General features: G+C 41.1%; 1 protein-coding gene across 2 annotated transcripts in view; it reads right to left on the bottom strand.

Moving 5' to 3' along the window:
* LOC111154621 (arginine-glutamic acid dipeptide repeats) overlaps positions 1–19,475 on the bottom strand; it is a 497,893-nt gene that overhangs the window by 88,687 nt on the left and 389,731 nt on the right. Inside the window, exon 1 of one of the 2 annotated variants that reach the window (XM_022514344.1) lies at positions 1,958–2,050. The exons of the other annotated variant lie outside the window; for it this stretch is intronic. The gene's annotated coding sequence lies outside the window, so the exon portion shown is untranslated. Of the gene's footprint in view, positions 1–1,957; positions 2,051–19,475 lie in introns of those variants that run through there. 2 annotated transcript variants of the gene reach the window in all.

Raw genomic sequence — 19,475 nt, 5'->3', positions numbered from 1 at the left:
CACTCCTTCCATCCTCTCCACCTCCTCGCCTCTTTCTTGCAACAAGGCTGTTTGAGAATCTTAAATTTTTATCAATCAAAATTCTCTCCTTCTCACAAAAATGGGTCCACAGTGAAAAACGACATCTGACTTGACAAAACAATTCTCACATTTTCACTCTGCCACTATTTGAATAACAAACGTTTAAGAAGTTTCCAACTCTTGAATGATCATGTAAAGCATTTAAATATTTAATTTCCAAATAGCAGCACCAACTTCCTCATGCATCTGGTCAGCCGCAAGCGTTAATGGACGACGGACTCCTGACAACGCTCTCTAACCAAACCTTCAGGGCTGCTTCGGTCCCTCCCTGCGGCTTCCTGGCCCACTTCCTGGCTTCCACTCGCCACCCCCTCCCCACGACCTTTCCTCGAACATATCCTCTCGGATCTTGTTCCAGCCCGCACCCAGGATCTCACCACTTCTCCCCAGCACCGATGCCGTGCTCTTCGGTCACTGGTCTTGGGCCTGGAAGCTTGCAATTGCCCCGGAAGCCCACTTGTGACTTGGGCCAGAGTGCGCCCCACCAGCAGATCAAGTCACCCCTCTGCTCAGAATCTGCCCATGCAGACCAAAGAGCAAGGCGCTGACCATCCGTCCACGGGTCACACATGATCCACCGCCTGCCGTCCCCCTCCGCTTCCCCCTCCAGACACATTCCTGCCTACTTCTTGACCATGCCAGGGCCCAGACTTCTCTTCCCTGGCATGATCCAAAAGGCTTATCTTTGCACTAAGGTCTCCGTTCAAATGGTTCTTACCAGGGCCCTTCCTCCGCCCCTTACTGAAGACAGCACCTCCCCACTCCCCCAGTTTCTTCTCCCTCCTCCTTACCTCCTCTATTCTCCCCAGCACACAGCTGTGCTACCACTTGACATATATTGATTTATAGATGGTCTCTCCTCTTAAAACATAAGCCTCATGAGGAGGGGCCTTTTTTTTTTTTTTTTTTAAAGATTTTATTTATTTATTTGACAGAGATCACAAGTAGGCAGAGAGGCAGGCAGAGAGAGAGGAGGAAGCAGGTTCCCCGCTGAGCAGAGAGCCTGATGCAGGGCTCAATCCCAGGACCCCAAGACCATGACCCGAGCCCAAGGCAGAGGCTTAACCCACTGAGGCACCCAGGTGCCCCCGAGGGAACTTTTGTTCTTGATATGGTCCTAACACAGCACCTTGCACAAAGTAAGTACTTAATAAATAAAAAACGAAAAGAGCAAGATTAGGAAAGCACAGAAAAGTTTTTCAACATTCTTTCTTAGCATATTTTAAAGTATCAGCAACAGGCTTACAATTGATATGTCTACCAGTGCCAGCCTTCATCTTAATTTCTTTCAACCTAAAGGGCAAACGTCAAGCAGTACCACTCAGACACAAGACTGAAGTAGCAAAAGCACAAGTAATCTGTAAGTCTTTTACAGCAATACCTTTCAGAAGTCACAAGATGGGGAGGTAGCTTCACGAGAACTCGGTCTGCTGGAACAGGAATCCATGGGCACTCAAATCTGTATTTGTGGGCACGTACTTTATCTCCCCACCTTCTCTGATGGGCCATAATGACAGGATGAATATGTAAGAGCCACAGTATTTACATAATCAGGTCTATGCTTCCTCCAAGTCACTGGCTCCACTTAAGATATGTATCAACTAGTTTAAAAATGCTGGGTTTTAAAATGGGGAGGGATCAAACTGGCTTGCTAGACCAGCCAACCAACACTCCCAATCTCTTCCCTTTCCATGAAACCTGAGAAAACCCTTCCCACTAAGCTAAGATCAAGTCTCTCTGCACAATTATGACGCTTGCAGGCTCTTTCCTTTGACTAACGGCTACCACGGGCAACCCCCAGAGGCGCAGGGAGGGCACACTTGAGAAGCCAACAGCCTGGTGACACCAGCCACAAGACCACCCCGTCCGCACTCACCACTTCATCCTCCGTCCAGCACTTTTCGATCAGCTTGGGCACAGGCTTCTTCACCAGGCGCTGTAGGGCTTTGCCCGCATCATACCCACTCTCATGTAGCTAAAACAACAACAACAACTTCCGTTAGTGAAGCGTGCCAAGTAACAGATCCGGAAGCAAATCAATAAAACAGAAGCCCTGCAATTGTTCCAACAGAAGAACCACGGAAAGGGTATGCTTGTCAGCAAGAGAATTCGCTCTCCTCCAATGGCCCCCTGCCCCCAGTTCCAGCTGTTCTGGGAAAGGGAGGCAGGTAAGGTAGAGAACACTTTGGCAAGAACAGGAATAGGATTCAGAACAACAGTAACAAACACTTTCTGAACATGTGGCCGGAGAGAATGGGGAGCATAATCCATGTACTTATTCTTTCTTAAGCCTACGAGAAAGGTATTTTCTCATTTAAGCTTATAGGGTAGGAACTACAGTCACCCCATTTTATTGATGAGAAAACTGAGGCACAGAAAGGTCAAAACCAGCAGGCTGTAAAGCCAGGACTCCAGCCAGTGTGATTTCTACCCACTCTTGTCTCATTCCCCCCAAAAGGCAGTTCAAAACCTACTGAATTATGTTATTTCCCTTCAGCATCTCTGAAGTCTTTCAACTGCAGTAATTTCACTTAAAAATTTTTTTTCAAGTATCTGAACTGTAAGAGCTTTTTCATGAAACTCTTTAACAGTATACTAGCAATACATGAGAATGAAGATGCTGGTTTATCTACACTCTCCTTCTAGGACCAGACTTCTCTCTCATTAAAGGTAATAAACTTCTTCCATTCCATATCCTTTCCAACCCCAGGCAGTGCCTGACACCACTCACCCTCTCTATCTTGCAAAGACTTTCTTCTCTGGTTCATGTGACCCCAAACCCCTTCTAGTTCCAGAGTTTCAACCTGCAGACAATGGAATGAAATAACAGAAAGATCCTCTTGCTTAATCTACCTCCCCTAACTATGGCCATTCCTCCAAAATTCTCACGGGAAATCTGGCTTTCCTTTACAGACAGAATCCGTTTTGGCTAAGATCTTATTTCTAGCGCCTACCACAGTCCGTAGCATATGGAGATCTAAGAGAACGACTGGTTAAATTAATGAATAAACGCCTTCAACTACTGTCCCTGTGCAAACTCCACCCAAATCTAAACCTCAGTTGACTGGAATTCATTCGGCTTGAAGTTGACAAAGTGCCTACTTCGTTCCATGGGATGTACTAGACCCGGGGCCCACAGGACTGAACAAAACAGGCAAAGAAATCCCTGCTGTCATAGAGCAGACCTTCCAATCTTCTCACCCGTGTTTCAATCCCTTATCTGAGCAATTCACAAGCATCAGCTGCAAACTCAGAACGAATAAGGTCCACACCTTAGCAAACCATAGTTTTTATTTCCAGGAAACTTGCAAACTCCTAAGGATGTGTCATGGGGACACAATACATAGGAGATGACAAGATCGAGCAGATGATAGTAATCGCTACTACGTAGGTGTAAGTAAAGAACTGCAGACACACAAGAAAGAGGAGAGAACACAGGGTTTCCCCTCTTTAGTAGAAGACTCCTAAGAAGGATGTGCAAATTGCCTTCCCACCAACTGCTACAGACCCAGGGCTGGGCATATAGTAAGCCTGCAGTAAATATTTATTGAGTAAGCTAAAATAGTATTTGAAACATACACAGCCAGTCTCTTTTCTAACTACTCAACTGCTAATGGAAGAGATATCACAAATATCCATTTTCATTGCACATTCAGAGAAAGAGAAGGTATTAAAAATTAAAATTTCCTGAGTATTCTCACAGTTTAGATAACTCCATTTATTTTAAATCCAGGTCCAAGGAAGTCCAGACTATTTATTAACTATAACAATAAGTCACTACCTTAAAACAAAACGAAATACCTACAACAACAATTAATGTTAGATTGTTGGATTCTGAGTTTTTTTTTGTTTGTTTTTTGTTTTATTTAATTTGACAGAGAGAGAAAGAGAGAGAGAGAGAGAGACCACAAGTAGGCAGAGAGGCAAGCAGAGAGAGAGGGGGAAGCAGACGCCCCGCTGAGCAGGGAGCCCGATGCGAGGCTCGAGCCCAGGACCCTGAGATCGTGACCTGAGCCAAAGGCAGAGGTTTAACCCACTGAGCCACCGGGCACCCCTGGATTCTGTTTTGATGATGGTACTGTATGGGTGTGGGTGGGGGGGAGGGTGTATGTACTGAATATGAATGCGAGATAGTAACATATTTTAATAACATTCATCATTAGATCTTCATCTCGACTTATTTCAGCAGTATAAAAAGATGAAAATAAAGTTAGATTTTCAAACTTTGCTCAAAATCCAGACCAAGCAGATACCTGTCAAGTTCTATAATACAATAAGTTTCTATAATACAATAAGAATCTATAATATGACCTTAACAATGTGGACCAGAACTGAATAAAAGAAAAAACTGTATGCCTATTTAATTTTTTTAAAAGCACATATTTTAGTGATAATCTGAAATCAATTCAAGTTGATCAAATCATAAATTCTTAATAAAAAGCTTATGGAAAATTAACAACATTTCTTAAGAGGTAATTATAGTATATGAGGTAATTATGAAGAGCTATGGACTCTGGAGCCAGACTATGTGGACTCAAATTCTAGCTCTATTACTAGAATCCAGCGACTTACTTATCCTCTCTGGGACTTAATGTTGTCATCTTTAAAAATGAGTATAATAATAACATCTACATCTTAGGGTATTATAAGGATAACATTAGAAAACACATGTAAATTGCTTAGAACTGCACCCGGCACATAATACCCTAAATGAGTATTAGTGATTTGTTTTTAAAAGGAAAGAGTAAAGAAAAAAAAAAGGAAGCAGTCTCTACTCAATTTTCTGGATTAGATAGTAGCCTTTTGGCGGGGCAGTGGGGGGTAGACTGTTAAACTATAAACAAAACCACTTATGTTTCACAAAATTATTCATGTTAATCATTTTTGAAATTTGACTAAAATACTGGTATAGTACACAGAAAAAATTTTAAAATTTAAAGTCTTATATGGTTGATAGGAAATTACTCTTAAGAACGTAAGGCCTGTTCAAAAGTGTACTGCTGAATGAAGCTAAATCAAATCTCATTAATCCCTGGGCCATTCCTGACTTTCGGTGAACCAAGGCCAACTTTGAATGGGAGCTGCAAGAAACGTTCTGAACAATCTGCTGAACTTCTGGCTATTTGGTTTATTAGAAAAGCTGCCCAATGCACACATGGCGCCCTCAGTTAAATTTCTAGTGAGCTGCTTATTTGTTCCCTAAACATATCCCAGTGTTCACACTTCCTTCACAAATCTTCATTTCTCATCACACTTTCCCCTGAAGAAGCCGTTGCAACGCATGTGTGGTAACTCTGGCTTCCTTCCGCTACTCATTCTCTAAATAATGGGAAATTCCCTCCTTTCATTTGATCCACTGTCTGCCCGTCCTCTTAAAATATTCCTGCTCCTGACCTTTCCATGATATAAACCCAATAAATATTTAGTGTCTGCTCCCACACCTCTACCAAGACATATTTGAAAAGCCAGAGATATGGGATTATTTACCAACAGTGATGAAATATTTACTGAACAAATGAAGTTAGGGTATTATTGTGTTGTCATCAATAATTCATAAACGCTAGTCCAAAAGCCCGTTGTCAAGGGGTGGCTCTGCCCCGCCCCGAACCTTTCCACACCTTCACCTTCTTCTGAATGTTATAAACATTTAATTCTACTTTCTAGGAATCTTGTCTGAGAACATTCTGAAAGTTTTACATCTTTACAGAAATCCTTAAATTATATTTAATTAAAGATATACTTTGAACATACTAAAAGTTGTTACGGCCCTCACAGCTTCACAAAAGTGAAGATCAGTTCTGAGCACCTTGGGAAAATTACCGGAGTTCAGGACATCCTTCATTCCTTCCACAGACGTGTACCTAGTGCTAAACTGGGCCAGATGCTACTCTAGGTGCCAGGAAGAGATACAGCTTTGGAGAACACCGACACGCACATCAGGAACGGAGGAGCGAGAAGGGGCAACCTGTGAGAGGCAGTGGAAAGTATCAGTTTGGTACAACACGTCTATCTAAATCTCACATTCAAACTCCAGGGTCTTCAAAGGGTGGGTACTACCTTCTTCAGTCCATGTATGAGGCAACAAGTAAGCTCTTCTAAAAGAAGGACGGTTTTCTAGATGGTTATGAAGATTTCCCTTCTTCAGACTGGAGCCAAAATAATGTTTGAGGAAGAGCTAAACTGGATATTTCAACTGTATTCTTTATGTATATTAGAATTAAACCTACGAAAATATTGGCTACCTTAAATCTCAAAAAAAAAAAAAAAAAAAAAAAAGCCATTAAAAAATTCTCCTCTAGGGGCGCCTGGGTGGCTCAGTGGGTTAAGCCGCTGCCTTCGGCTCAGGTCATGATCTCAGAGTCCTGGGATTGAGCCCTGTATTGGGCTTCCTGCTCAGCAGGGAGCCTGCTTCCTCCTCTCTCTCTCTGCCTGCTTCTCTGCCTGCTTGTGATCTCTCTCTCTGTCAAATAAATAAATAAAATCTTAAAAAAAAAAATTCTCCTCTAATACAGCATCAAGCTCTAACAAATTATAATAATTTCACCTTGTGGAAAACATGTGGGTTTCAAATACCTGATCATAACCATACAGACATATCTATATAGTGAGGAAATGTAGCGCAGGCTTCTCACTATCGCTGAAGTAAAAAGGTCCTTTAATGTGAATAAAATTTTCTACCATATCCCCAGAGAACACTGCTCAAAGAAACTGCAATGAAGACGGGGTGGGGGGGGGACCCTCAAATGTCTTACAGCTTCACTTTGTAGCCTTGGAAAAGCAATTAAAGGAAGATTAGTAAATCCTTCTGTCCATTTTGCAAGCAGGCAGGGCTAGTAAATTCTGGGGTTAAATGTAATTTTAATGTAGAGTATAGCAAACTGTACCATTCCGGAGCGACTGGGAAAAAAATCATCACAAAATACAAGGACCAAGATACAACATCATTACTCAACCAGCTGCCAAGGTTTACAAGCTACTGGTGGGAGAAGCATTTAGATCTCACACCCCCTCACCTGCCAGCCACTAAAGCAGGATGTCATTCAGCTGAAACCACTGTTTTCAGATTCATCATCCCGGGGTGGGGGTGGGGGGTACAATCCAATGATCAGGGAGGCAGATACTTGTAAATCTGTTGCTTCCACATCACTGAACTGCAAGTCTGCACTTCTACACAAGCAAAATCTGTCTTCCCCTAAACCACAGGTCACTAGACGAGGAATGTGATAACAAAATGGTGATACGTCATCAATCTCCAAGTCTTTCAAGTCACTCCATCAAGGAACCATCCCTGCTTTACTGTTTTCCACCAGTTCCACCTTTGGTCCCCTGGGCTGGCACCACAGAATCCTCAGGCTGTGCTCTTTTCTTCACTTTTGGTTTGTTCACTGTGAGACAGCAAACAGGACTGTTCCACTATCAGGTGTCCGGTGCTCCTCTACCACACCTTCCAGGGCCCGTGAGGTCCAGTGGGACGTCCCAGCCTCAGAGGCAGGCTGCACGCACCACATGCTCCTGGCCCGCCACCGTCTCAGCAAGAGTTACTACGGACCTCCTATGCCAGACATTGTGCTAGCAAGGACCGGCAGGACTGAACCGGCAGAGTCAACCTCGTGGGGGATTTGGTGCTAAAAACAAGGGCAGCCTGAGTAACACAAGCTCCTGCTTTGGTTCTACTGTAACAATCGAAACCCCCACACAGAGCCAAAGACTATGATACCACATGTGACTGGATGCATTTGGTCAGCTGCATAAAAAGCTCTCAACAACCATGGGCACCCAGCCGCCCCTCCTATATAAGCCGTCCCATTGTCAATGCCTCTGTCAATGCCTAGTGAACACAGCATAGGATCTGAGGAAGGAGACAGATTCTTGTTATCAGTTTTGTCACAAACTGGCTGAGCTGAGGTTTTCATCTATCAAATGGGCCTCACGCCACTCTCCCACAGTTGTGTCAAAAGACAATGGAAGGTATGAAATGAGATATGTGACAAGATACGTGAAATGTCAAAAGGCTATCAACTGTGCACAGGCATCATCACGGGCACACGTCTCTTATCAAAGACTGCTCAGCAACCCCAAGGTCAACAGAGCACCTGCTGTACAGTGCTGGAGACGACACACCCGCCTCGGGCTCCTTACAGCTTCTGACCTCTCCGTGGTTAGCAGCAAAGAAGGATCATGCCCCAAGAAGAAAAACACATTTCTGCATAATTGCCCAAGTTAAATGTGCTACTCTCGCTCTGCCTGACAAATCATTCCCTGCTTATTACTTTCTATAATTTAATATATATAAGTGCTTTACTGGCAAGCTTCTCGAAAGAATAAATAATACTTAATGACTGCCTACAGTTTAATTAACTTATGATTGAACTTCTCATGGATTGCTATAAACATTAAATTACATCCTTCCTCAAAGCTGCCATGGACGGAGATACAGTTTTAAGCTTTAGCCCTGCTGCCTAATAGTTCTGAAATTTCAGCAAATCTGTATATTGGACAGAGAGGTGAGAATCAACCTTAATGCCTAGTTATAAAGTATGTTATTTTATAAAGCAAGGACAGGGTCTTAATTTAACTAAGACAAAAGTATGCACATGTCCAAATACCTCATTTATATTACAGCCATCATTAAGCATCACAGGATCTTGGGCAGTCGTATTAGCACAAACTCTGTGTATTACCACAAGGCTTCAAGTTTCTGCTCTGGCTTCTCATCTTAGCTGCCGTTTTTGGTCTGCGTGATATTGCAAATAAATTTTCCTTTTGGCATGGCTCAGCTGTCAGGCACCTCTGTTCTGTAATGAACCCATGAATTACATCTCCCTGCTCTGACATCTCTGGTCTCACACATCAAAATATTGTTCTTCAATTGTAATTTATAACTTAATTTAAATGTCCCTTTTGCTGTGACCTTTTTAGATCAAATGGCATTGCATCTGGCAGTTTCTCCTACCCCAAAGCATCCTTTCGCAATTATAGCCATTATAATAATGGTAGAAAAAGCCTGAGTTAGACTGCATCCATGCTAAATATTAAATAATTGCAGTCCATTACGAACAATATTAGATTTTAAAGGCCATAGAGAAAGCAAGGCTGTTGTGGATCTAAGCCCTGTGTTCCTGAGGGAAGGCTGACTCCTTAGGACAGAGCAAAACCAATCCCCTACAGAATGAGTAGACCTCTGGCCACAGAGAGAAAAACTACCGCTGGATGCATGAATCTGGATCATTTATGCTGTTTTTGTGAATGATAATGATGTGTCAGTTCGGAAAGATCTATGTCTGATCACAAGCGGAAATGGTTCAGGGCCACAAGTGGAAATTAAAACACTTTTTCATTTACTCCTGAGCATTCTCACAGCCTTGAATACAGAAAAACAGTATGTAAGGCTCTACTCTAGAGGGTCAGAAAAAAACATAGTTCTTCCATCTCATGGGAATGTAGGCACTAGTGAACCCACTGATAAAGGCCTAAACTGACCTAGAACGTATATGTGAAAGGCCAGCTATGAGTCAATTTTATCCAGATTCCTTCAGAAAGTTTATTTAAGAAAATGAATAAAAACAAAAACCTCAAGACCAGGGTGTCTGGCTAGCTCAGTCATTAGACCATGTGACTCTTGATCTCAGGGCTGTGAGTTCAAACCCCATACTGGGTATAGAGATTACTTAAAAAACAAAACAAACAAACAAAAATCCTCAAGAGCAGCTACAAAGTATTAAGTAAAAAACATTTACAGAAATTGCTGGAACTTCCCTAAGTTGAGTTTAGGTGCAGAAATGACTGCTCCCAATCCATGAAGCTCAGAAAGCTTAACCCCAGTGCTTTTGAACAAGTAATTTTAAGTTGTGTTAAAAAAACAGTACACTGGGGCACCTAGGTTACTCAGTTGTTAAGTATCTGCCTTCAGCTCAGGTCATGATACCAAGGTTTGGGGGTTGAGCCCCATGTTGGGCTCCCTGCTCAGCGGGAGGCCTGCTTCTCCCTCTCCCACCCTCACCCCGCTTGTGTTCCTCTTTTCTCTCTGTTAAATAAATAAAATCTTTAAAAAAATAAAAACAAAAACAAAAAACCAGTACACCTATTCTTTCTGATCACAATGATAACTAACAGAACCAGGAAAATTAAAGAGGCATGCCCTGAAGCATGTGTGACTCCAGAGCAGGAACACTTCTTTCTTTTTCTTTCTTTTTTTTCTTTTAATTTAATTTTATTTATTTATTTGACAGTGAGAGATCACAAGTAGACAGAGAGGCAGGTAGAGAGAAAGGGAAGCAGGCTCCCTGCTGAGCAGAGAGCCTGACGCAGGGCTCGATCCCATGACCCTGGGATCATGACCTGAGCTGAAGGCAGAGGATGAACCCACCGAGCCACCCAGGTGCCCCTCTTTTTATTTATTTATTTATTTTAAAGATTTTGTTTATTTATTTGACAGAGAGAGATATCACAAGTAGGCAGAGAGGCAGGCAGAGAGAGAGGAAGAAGCAGGCTCCCCGCTGAGCAGAAAGCCCCATGCGGGGCTCGATCCCAAGACCCTGGGATCATGACCTGAGCTGAAGGCAGAGGCTTAACCCACTGAGCCACCCAGGTGTCCCAGTAGGGGCACTTCTGAGGGACTGCTCTTATATCTGGAAACCTCAGCCAAGAGCAGAGCTGGTGACTAAGAGAGAAGCAAACAGACTCCAGGCAGTTATAGTAGAGCTCTCGAGCAACGGCCTTGGAGAACCTAGAAGGCCCTCAGTCTGGGCCTTAGAAACCTAGCTTCTGAAATTCTGCTTTTCCCAAACAAAGGGTCTCAGGAGAACAGATGAGACTGCAGAATTTCAAAGCAGCAGTGGCAGAAAACAGCTTGACTGTGGAAGACCACAGAACTTGCAACGCATCACGCAAACCGAAAGTCACAACTCTTAACAGTCACACATAATTTTGTGTGATGGCCACATAATGATGACTCAGAGGTAGCAAGTAAAGGCAGACTTGATTTAAGAACGTGTGAAAATGTATACTTCATTTTGGGATGGGGGGGAATGAAGAGTCAACCTTCTTAAAAATGCTTGGATAACTGATACTCCACCAAGTCCTGGGCTGAGCAGGACTACACAGCTCAGTACGGCTCAACAACTGCCATGCACGGAGGGGGAAGGTAGGCCAGTAAGGGCTGGCAGTCCCATGCCGTCACCTTAGAAGCCCAGCGACTAATGGGCTATGGGTGAGTGTCAGCCTCCTGGGTAAGAGAGCTGGCCAGGGCAACGTAGTTTGTCAGAGTCAGGGCAGGGCTATAGGGCCAGACCAGAAACCAGAAGAGAAGGCAGAGACTTAAAAGAGCAACAGCTTCAAGGGCAACCATGTCAGCAACACAAGACTTGCCCCCGAAGGCTCCATGGGGGCCCAGCTCAGTGGCCTTGAGGTACAGCCAAGGAAGAAATAGCCCCCAAAATCACTGGTCAGAAGAGTTAATCCAGTAGTTATACACAACAACTCTATTACCCAAATATGTTCTTTGTGAAAGAAAAACCAGAGACACTGTACCATATACCACACAAATACTATACTATTCTATAAATCAAATATCCTCAGATATACAGAAATATCACAGTCCCTACTAGAAATATTTTTATACTAAGTATATACTAAGTATATTTTTATACTTAACCAAAAAGCTTTTACGTTAAGTACTCTAATTTATTTCAGTAACACATTATAATATAATAGTAAAGTCCAACTGTGGCAGGCTGAAAAACGAGCCCCAGAAGATACCCACCTCACATTTCTGAAACAGACAAGGCCTTCATTGGGAAAAGGGTCTTTGCAGATAGGATGAAATTAATGATTCTGAGAGGAGGAGATAATTCAGATTATTCAAGTGGGCTCTATATTCAATGGACAAACATCTTTATGAAAGAGAAGCAGTGGGAAAAGAACAGAAAAGATGTAGACCCACAGAGGGGAAGGCAGTGTAAAGGCAGGCAGAGAGAGATGCGGCCACAAATGAAGGAATGCCAGCAGCCACAGGAAGCTGGAAGAAGGATTCTTCTGAGGAGCCAGAGAGAGCAAGGCACAGGGGACACCTCGACGTCACACTCCCAGCCTCTAGCACTGGGAGAGAACACACTTCTGTTGTTTTAAGCCAGCAAGTTTGTGGTGATTTGTTACACCAGCCACAGGAAACTAATACACGAACTTTCAAAGTCTGGAGGTAAAAAAATTATCTAGGAGAGAAAGTATTCCCAAGTATATTTCAAAACTAGTTTAAGAAATATACACACTAGCACAAATATAAACTTTAATATTCTGTAGCATATTTTAGAACTAATGGTAACATATGAGCCCTTTTAAAACTCAGGGGTCTACTTTGTTCTAAGATTAAACGCTTACTTAGATTATCAAGACTTTTAACAAATGCCCTTGCATAAAGGCGTTCTAAAGAACAGGAATTGAATAATGTTTATTACTGAATAAATAAATGAATGATTTTACTAAAGCTTCTCCTTAAATGTAAAAAGGCTAAGGGCTTTTACCTTGATTGGCTAAATACTTACTGTGTTAATATTAATGCTTAATATAGGTTTGTAGATGGGTAAAATTATGATTCATGTTAAGCGGACATTTTTCAAAACACCACATAATTCTCAAAACATTTCACTATGAAAGAAAGAAATCATTTGAGAAAGAAGCCTTCTTAAATTTTTAAAGGAACTTTCTAAATTTGCCAAACACAAGGAAAGGCCAAGTCAATTCCCCAGCCCCTGCTGAGTGTCTAGAAGAAAGGATGGAGATGCACCAAGAGGCTAGAGCATGAAGGATTTCTTTATTGTTTATTTATTTATTTTGTTAAAAGTAGGCTCCAAGCCCAACCTGGACCCCAATGCGGGGCTCAAACTCACAACCCTGAGATCAAGACCTAAGCTGAGACCAAGAGTCACACACTCAACAGACTGAGCCACGCAGGTACCCCAAGCATGAAGGATTTCTAATGAATGGGCTGAAGAGCAAAGCCCCAAACCTGCAGATTGACAGACATTTCAAGAGGACTGCTATAAGGCACTGGGCTCAGTTCTGTTCTTTCCTCAAGTCTAAATTATTATGTGTAGATACATGACAGGGTGTGCTTATTAATCTGTAAGTGATATTCATACTTACAGAATTTTATGAAGATTAAGGGGCGCCTGGGGGACTCAGTCAGTAACACAGCCAGCATTGATTTCCACTCAGGTCCTGATCTCAGGGTCCTGGGATGGAGCCCCACACTGGGCTCTGCGCTCAGTGGGGAGTCTGCTAGAGATTCTCTCTCCCTCTCCCTCTCCCCCTCCCTCTGCTCGCTCTTATTCTCTCTAAAATAAATAAATACATCTTAAAAAAAAAAAAAGAACGTTATGAAGACTAAATGAATTCATTCATAAAAATGAGTAGCATATAATTGCTATATAGCATACTAGCTATACAGCATAGAATTATTATATGTGCTATATATATTATATATGCTATATAGCATAAAACTAATAATAAGCATATAATAGCATATGATTGCTATATGGCATACAAGCATGTAAGTACTCAATCAACACATTTTAATTTTGTTGTTATTAATATAGCTCTTGTTACAAATGACATCAGGCAGCAGACTAATAGTTGATATCCAATAGAATGAAAATAGTGATAAGCTTAAGGTCCTGTGCCTGGTTCAAAAAATCAGTCAAAATGCTGAGGGTGGGAGAGAAATGGCTTAGCAAAGGCCAGTACACAGAGAGAAATGAAATGAAACAAGACAAAACACAAGACAAAAAAAGACCAAAAAAATGTGACAAGCACACATTCATAAAAGCTTAGACTGCGTCAGGAAGATGAGCTTTTAGGAAAGCTGAAGTGGTATTTCTTTGTCACCTTATGCCAATCAGATTGGGGAATGCTGCTTCAGCGAAGGTGCTGCATTTCTAAAAACACAGACAAAGCTGACCAGAAGCAGAAATAAAATGGTTGTGAAATATAAAATGGCTTAACAGTATTACACAACTCAAAAATGTTACCCTCAGTGAAAGACGCCAGTCACAAGAGGCCGTATATACTCTATGATCCCATGTATATGAAATGTCCAGAATAAACAAGTCCATAGAGCTGGAAGGCAGACTAGTAATTGCTGAGGCTGGAGTAGGGGAGAACTGAAGGGTGATGCTAATGGGTACAGGGTTCTTTCTGGAATAACAAAAACATACAATTGACTGTGGTGACAGTTGCACAAATGTGGGAATATTATAAAAGCCATAAAATGGGACACTTTAAATGGGTGAAACGTATGAATTGTATATCAATACAGCTATTCTAGAAAAAAGAAGAAAAATGGGAAAAGGGGGGGGGGAGTGGCTAAAGAAACTTGAGAGTGGTTCATGTGGAAAAGCCAAGCAGGGCCACAATCATGAAGACCTGCATCAGGAGCATGACAAGTGAGAAGAACTTAGAGTGATACTTTCCTGTTAAAACTATCAAAAACAGTGCTCGCTTCGGCAACACATATACTAAAACTATCAAAAGCAGGGGCGTCTGGGTGGCTCAGAGCCTTAAACATCTGTCTTTGGCTCAGGTCATGATCTCAGGGGTCCTGGGATCGTGCTCCATGTCAGGATCCCTGCTCAGCAGGGAGTCTGCTTCTCCCTCTCCCTCTGTATCCCCCACCTGTGTGCACATGCACGCGCGCGCTCTCTCTCTCTCAGAAATAAATAAAATCTTAAAAAAAAAAACTATCAAATATAAAATCACTGCTGCAATAAGTCATAAAGGTGCCATTACCAGAGGTTAACGTAAGAGGCCTTCTATCTCCCCATCCACCCCTGAGGAGCTTTGAGAATGCTCTCTGTTGTACTTAGTAAAAGAACAGAGCAGGGCATAATGTTAAACTTTGACTAAAGCTACAAATCACCTACAAATGAACAAAACATCAAAGCATTAAATTAAAAAGTCATCTTCATCCAAATGAGACGAAAAGAATAAATCATGCAATCTGTCAAAGTGATGTTGCCTGGATCTTTTGGGGTTTTTTGTTTTGTTTTTTCAGATTTTACTTTTTTATTTGAGAGACAGAGACAGAGAGAAAGAGAGAGAGAGAATGTGAGAGTAGGAAGAGGGGCAGACAAGGAGGGAGAGGGAAAGGGGTGGAATCTCCAGTACAACCCACACTGAGTGCGGAGCCCGATGGAGGTCTTGATCTCAGGTTCCTGAGACCATGACCTGGGCCAAAACCAAGAGCTGGACACTCAGCCAAATGACCCACCCAGGCGTCCCTGCCTAGAACTTCTGAACAAAGTGAATTTATTAAGTTTTCAGCCCAAAGAGAGCCATATTGGTACATTTCTAAACACTGAAACAATTTTCAAAAGTTCAAAATGTTTCTAACTGATCAAAGTATAATAAATAAAACCTCAACTCTATGTATTATGCTGATAATCATTGAAAAGGACTTGGTTATACCAGAAAACCACTGCATCTTTACTTATGCTACAATTAACAATGTCATATGCTGTATACGCCAATATCTTGATATAATATAAATAAAATACTAGCAGAGGTGTTTGCCAAGGCTGATTTACATAGGGTGCTGTTCTGAAATTTACTGCATTTCCATAATAAGAAATCACACAGCATATAAACTTTTTTCCCATTTCTCTTTTCAACAACAAATCAAAATCTTAGAGGAAAAAACCCACCATCCTACTATTTCATAATGACTAATCTGAATGGAGAATGGTAAAAAGAATTTAAGTAAGGGGGCGCCTGGGTAGCTCAGTGGATTAAACATCAGCCATCAGATCAGGTCATGATCCCAGGGTCCTGGGTCCTGGGTCCTGGGATCAAGCCCCACATCGGGCTCCCTGCTCACTGGAGAAGCCTGCTTTTACCTCCGCCTCTGCCCCTTCCCCCAACTCATTTGTGCACACACCTGCTTTCCCACTCTCTCCTTCTCTAATAAATAAATAAAATCTTAAAAAAAAAGAAAAGAATTTAATTAAGGGTGTGAGTGTAGCACGAACACCACAAGAATCCTGATCATAAGCTTTAGACAAGCTGTAATAAAAGGGCTTCCCAGTAATGCCTTATTTGGGAGATAGAAAATACACAACATTCATTTAAGTCATAAGTACTGCAAAACTAACTCAGGGCCAGATGCTTTAGTGAAGTCCATTTACGATGAACAAATAGAATACCTCTGAGAGAAATTCTATAGACTTAATTTTTTTTATAATAAAAGAGAGAAACATGACCCTGAGAGTAGGCTAATCAGTACACTCTGCTATGCCAGCCTTATAATTCCAGGTTCTGGGTGATATGATGTGATCTGGGCTTGAACCTGATGTCATTCACTCAGCAAATACTTAGTGCCTCTCTACTAGGTACTAGGCATTGGGCTACGCCTCAGAAAACAAAGATGAATTAATACCCAACTGTTAGCAAATAGTGATTATTTATAGATCAGAGATAAAAAAACTAACTATGAAGCTACTGGAAGCCTTGCATCCTTTGTTGAAGGAGATGTGGATGTGCATAAATAAGTAAGCAAACAAATATATACTCTCTTGAATATGTAAAAAGCTTAATCCAAATACCTAAAAGCCATCCATATCTCAAGGAATAAAACTGTCCAGACAGAAGTGAAATCTTTGCTGCCTTATTATAAATTTTACTTATATACAGTGAGCATATATATGTTTAGTTTTAGTGAGAGAAAGTAAACATAAAAATGCAAATAAGTTCGAAGAAAGAGAAACCAAAAGAACTTGAATTTTATTAGGAAATGGGAAAGATACCTAAGCCCACAGAATGAAATCTAGTATCAACTTAATAAAAACAAGTCAGCATGGCATTTTCTAGAAAACCACAGTCTCAAACTATAGGACTCTGTTATAGTTTCTAAGCATAACTATAAAATGGATTTTGTAAAAGGCCAAATAAATGCAAGCACTAAAGATAGCTGAATCCCATTTGGATAACATAGGGCATCCCCATGGTTTCTTCTTTAAAAAGATTCTATTTATTTATTTGAGAGAGAGAGTACAAGCAGGCAGAGAGGTAGGCAGAGAGAGAGGGAGAAGCAGATTCCCAGCCAGGCAGGGAGCCTGACATGGGGCTCGATTCCAGTACCATGGGATCATGACCTGAGCTGAAGGCAGATGCTTAACTGATTGAGCCACCCAGATGCCCAAGGCCATCTCTATGTTCTAGAGCATTATGTTTACAAATTGTATGTAAACTGAAAGTACACAGATGAACCTCACAGAAACTGTACATGAAGAAACACATGCCTGAACAGTACACAAAGAAACATTTCTATCTAAGATCTTCTAGAGGAAGCACCACTGCTTTGTCATATTATCACATATTATTTAACATATTATAAACTTACAAACAGAATAATTTTACATTAATAGGTGTTCACAATTTAAAACAGTAAAATATAACATATCTTTGCCAACATACATTAAAGAGTGTGCACCCGTCACCAAGAACACCATCTTCTGCCACTGAAAGAGATCGACACGTTTATCACATCATCTTCCTCTACAACAATACAAGTATTTTGGTTTTTTTTTTTTAATTTTTTTTTTTACTTATGAAGTAAAAAGATAAATATATTTTTAACATAAATGATATAACTGTGTCCCTAACTATTCTGCAGGTTCACCACTGGACCTCAAGTAGTCAGTCATGTGGCCATGACAATAAGCTACATCACCTGCTACTGTAGTTCTCCAACAAGAGCTATACTATTGAGAAGGTACACATGTCGCTCAAGTGTTATACAATGCGAGGACCACCTATAGTAGATTAAAATAGACTAGCACTCCAAACAACTCCAAAGAATGGGTGGCTCAGCCATTAAGAATCTGCCTTCAGGGGCGCCTGGGTGGCTCAGTGGGTTAAGGCCTCTGCCTTCGGCTCAGGTCATGATCCCAGGGTCCTGGGATCGAGCCCTGCATCGGGCTCCCTGTTCAGTGGGAAGCCGGCTTCTCCCTCTCCCACTTCCCCTGCTTGTTCTCTCTCTCGCTGTCTCTGTCAATTAAATAAATAAATAAAATCTTTTAAAAAATAAGAGACTCCAAATAAAAGGTAGAGCTTGCCATACTAAAAAGTCAGAAACCACTAAAGAACTAAAGGACATAAGAGATGTTCTTTAAATACAAAGAAAAAGCAAGATTCAAAGTAAGAAGCTGAAAGATTTGTCATGTGAACAAGCATAAGAAAGCTAGAGTAGTTGTATATATTAGTATCAAACAACACATAGTTCAAGACAAGGAAAGAATCACTCCAAAAAAAGAGAAAAGAGCTAATATACAGAGAAAGGTAAATATTATGTACATGAGCCTAATGATATAAATGCCAAATATATCAAGCAAAAGCAAACAAAACCAAAATGGGGAATACCCAAATCCACAATTACAGCTGAAGACTTTTAGTACAACTCTCTCAGCAACCGACAATACAACTAGATAAAAATTAGCAAGGCATATGAAGATCTAAGTAATAATAATGACCACTTTAAAGAAACCAAAAATTATTTAACAGTACATTCCGTAACTGCTGAATATAAATTCAGTACGAATGCACATGGAACACTCACCAAGATGAACCACATGCTGAGCCAAGAAACAAATCTCAATAGATTTCAGAAAACTGGAATCTAACTGGGTACTCTCTCTGACCACAACAGAACTAAATGAAAAATCAGTATCATTCCAAAACAAAAGGGTAGGGGAGGGACAGAGAATGTACACAAGAGAGATCTCAATTATCTGACAATTAAGCAAAATTAATACTAAACATAGGTAAAAGAAATTTCAAAAAATATTTTTAACACAATGATAATGAAAGAACAGCAAATCAAAATTTGTGATAAAAATCCGTTATCTAAGCTCCCACTTTTGGAAGTAGGGGGGAAATGATCAAGTTAACCCAAAATAAAAAGAAAAATAAGATTTGAGATCAAAGAGACTGAAAACAGAAAATCAGGGGCACCTGGGTGGCCCAGTCTGTTAAGCATTTGACTCCTGGTTTAGGCTCAGGTCATGATCTCAGGGTCATGATATCAAGCCCCAAGTCAGGCTCTGTGCTCAGTGCAGAGTCTGCTTAAGACAGTCTCTCCCTCTCCCTCTGCACCTCTCCTCCATGCATCTGGGCATGCATGCTCTCTCTCTAATAAATAAATTTTTTAAAATAACAATAAAAAAGAAAACAAAAAAAAATCAACAAAACCAAATGTTAGCTATCTGAAATAATAATGTTTAAAAACCTATTTAGACTGATTGATAAGACACAAATCACCAATGTTAGGAATGAAAGAAGGGTCAAAATTACAAATCCTTCAGATGTTAAAAAAGTAACAGAGGATAATTTGACATTTTTATCTATAA

Source organism: Enhydra lutris, unplaced genomic scaffold (assembly GCF_002288905.1).
Source record: "Enhydra lutris kenyoni isolate GAN:26980312 unplaced genomic scaffold, ASM228890v2 scaffoldscaffold38, whole genome shotgun sequence".
Classification (NCBI taxonomy): Eukaryota; Metazoa; Chordata; class Mammalia; order Carnivora; family Mustelidae; genus Enhydra; species Enhydra lutris.
This window is presented reverse-complemented; position numbering and strand designations above follow the sequence as displayed.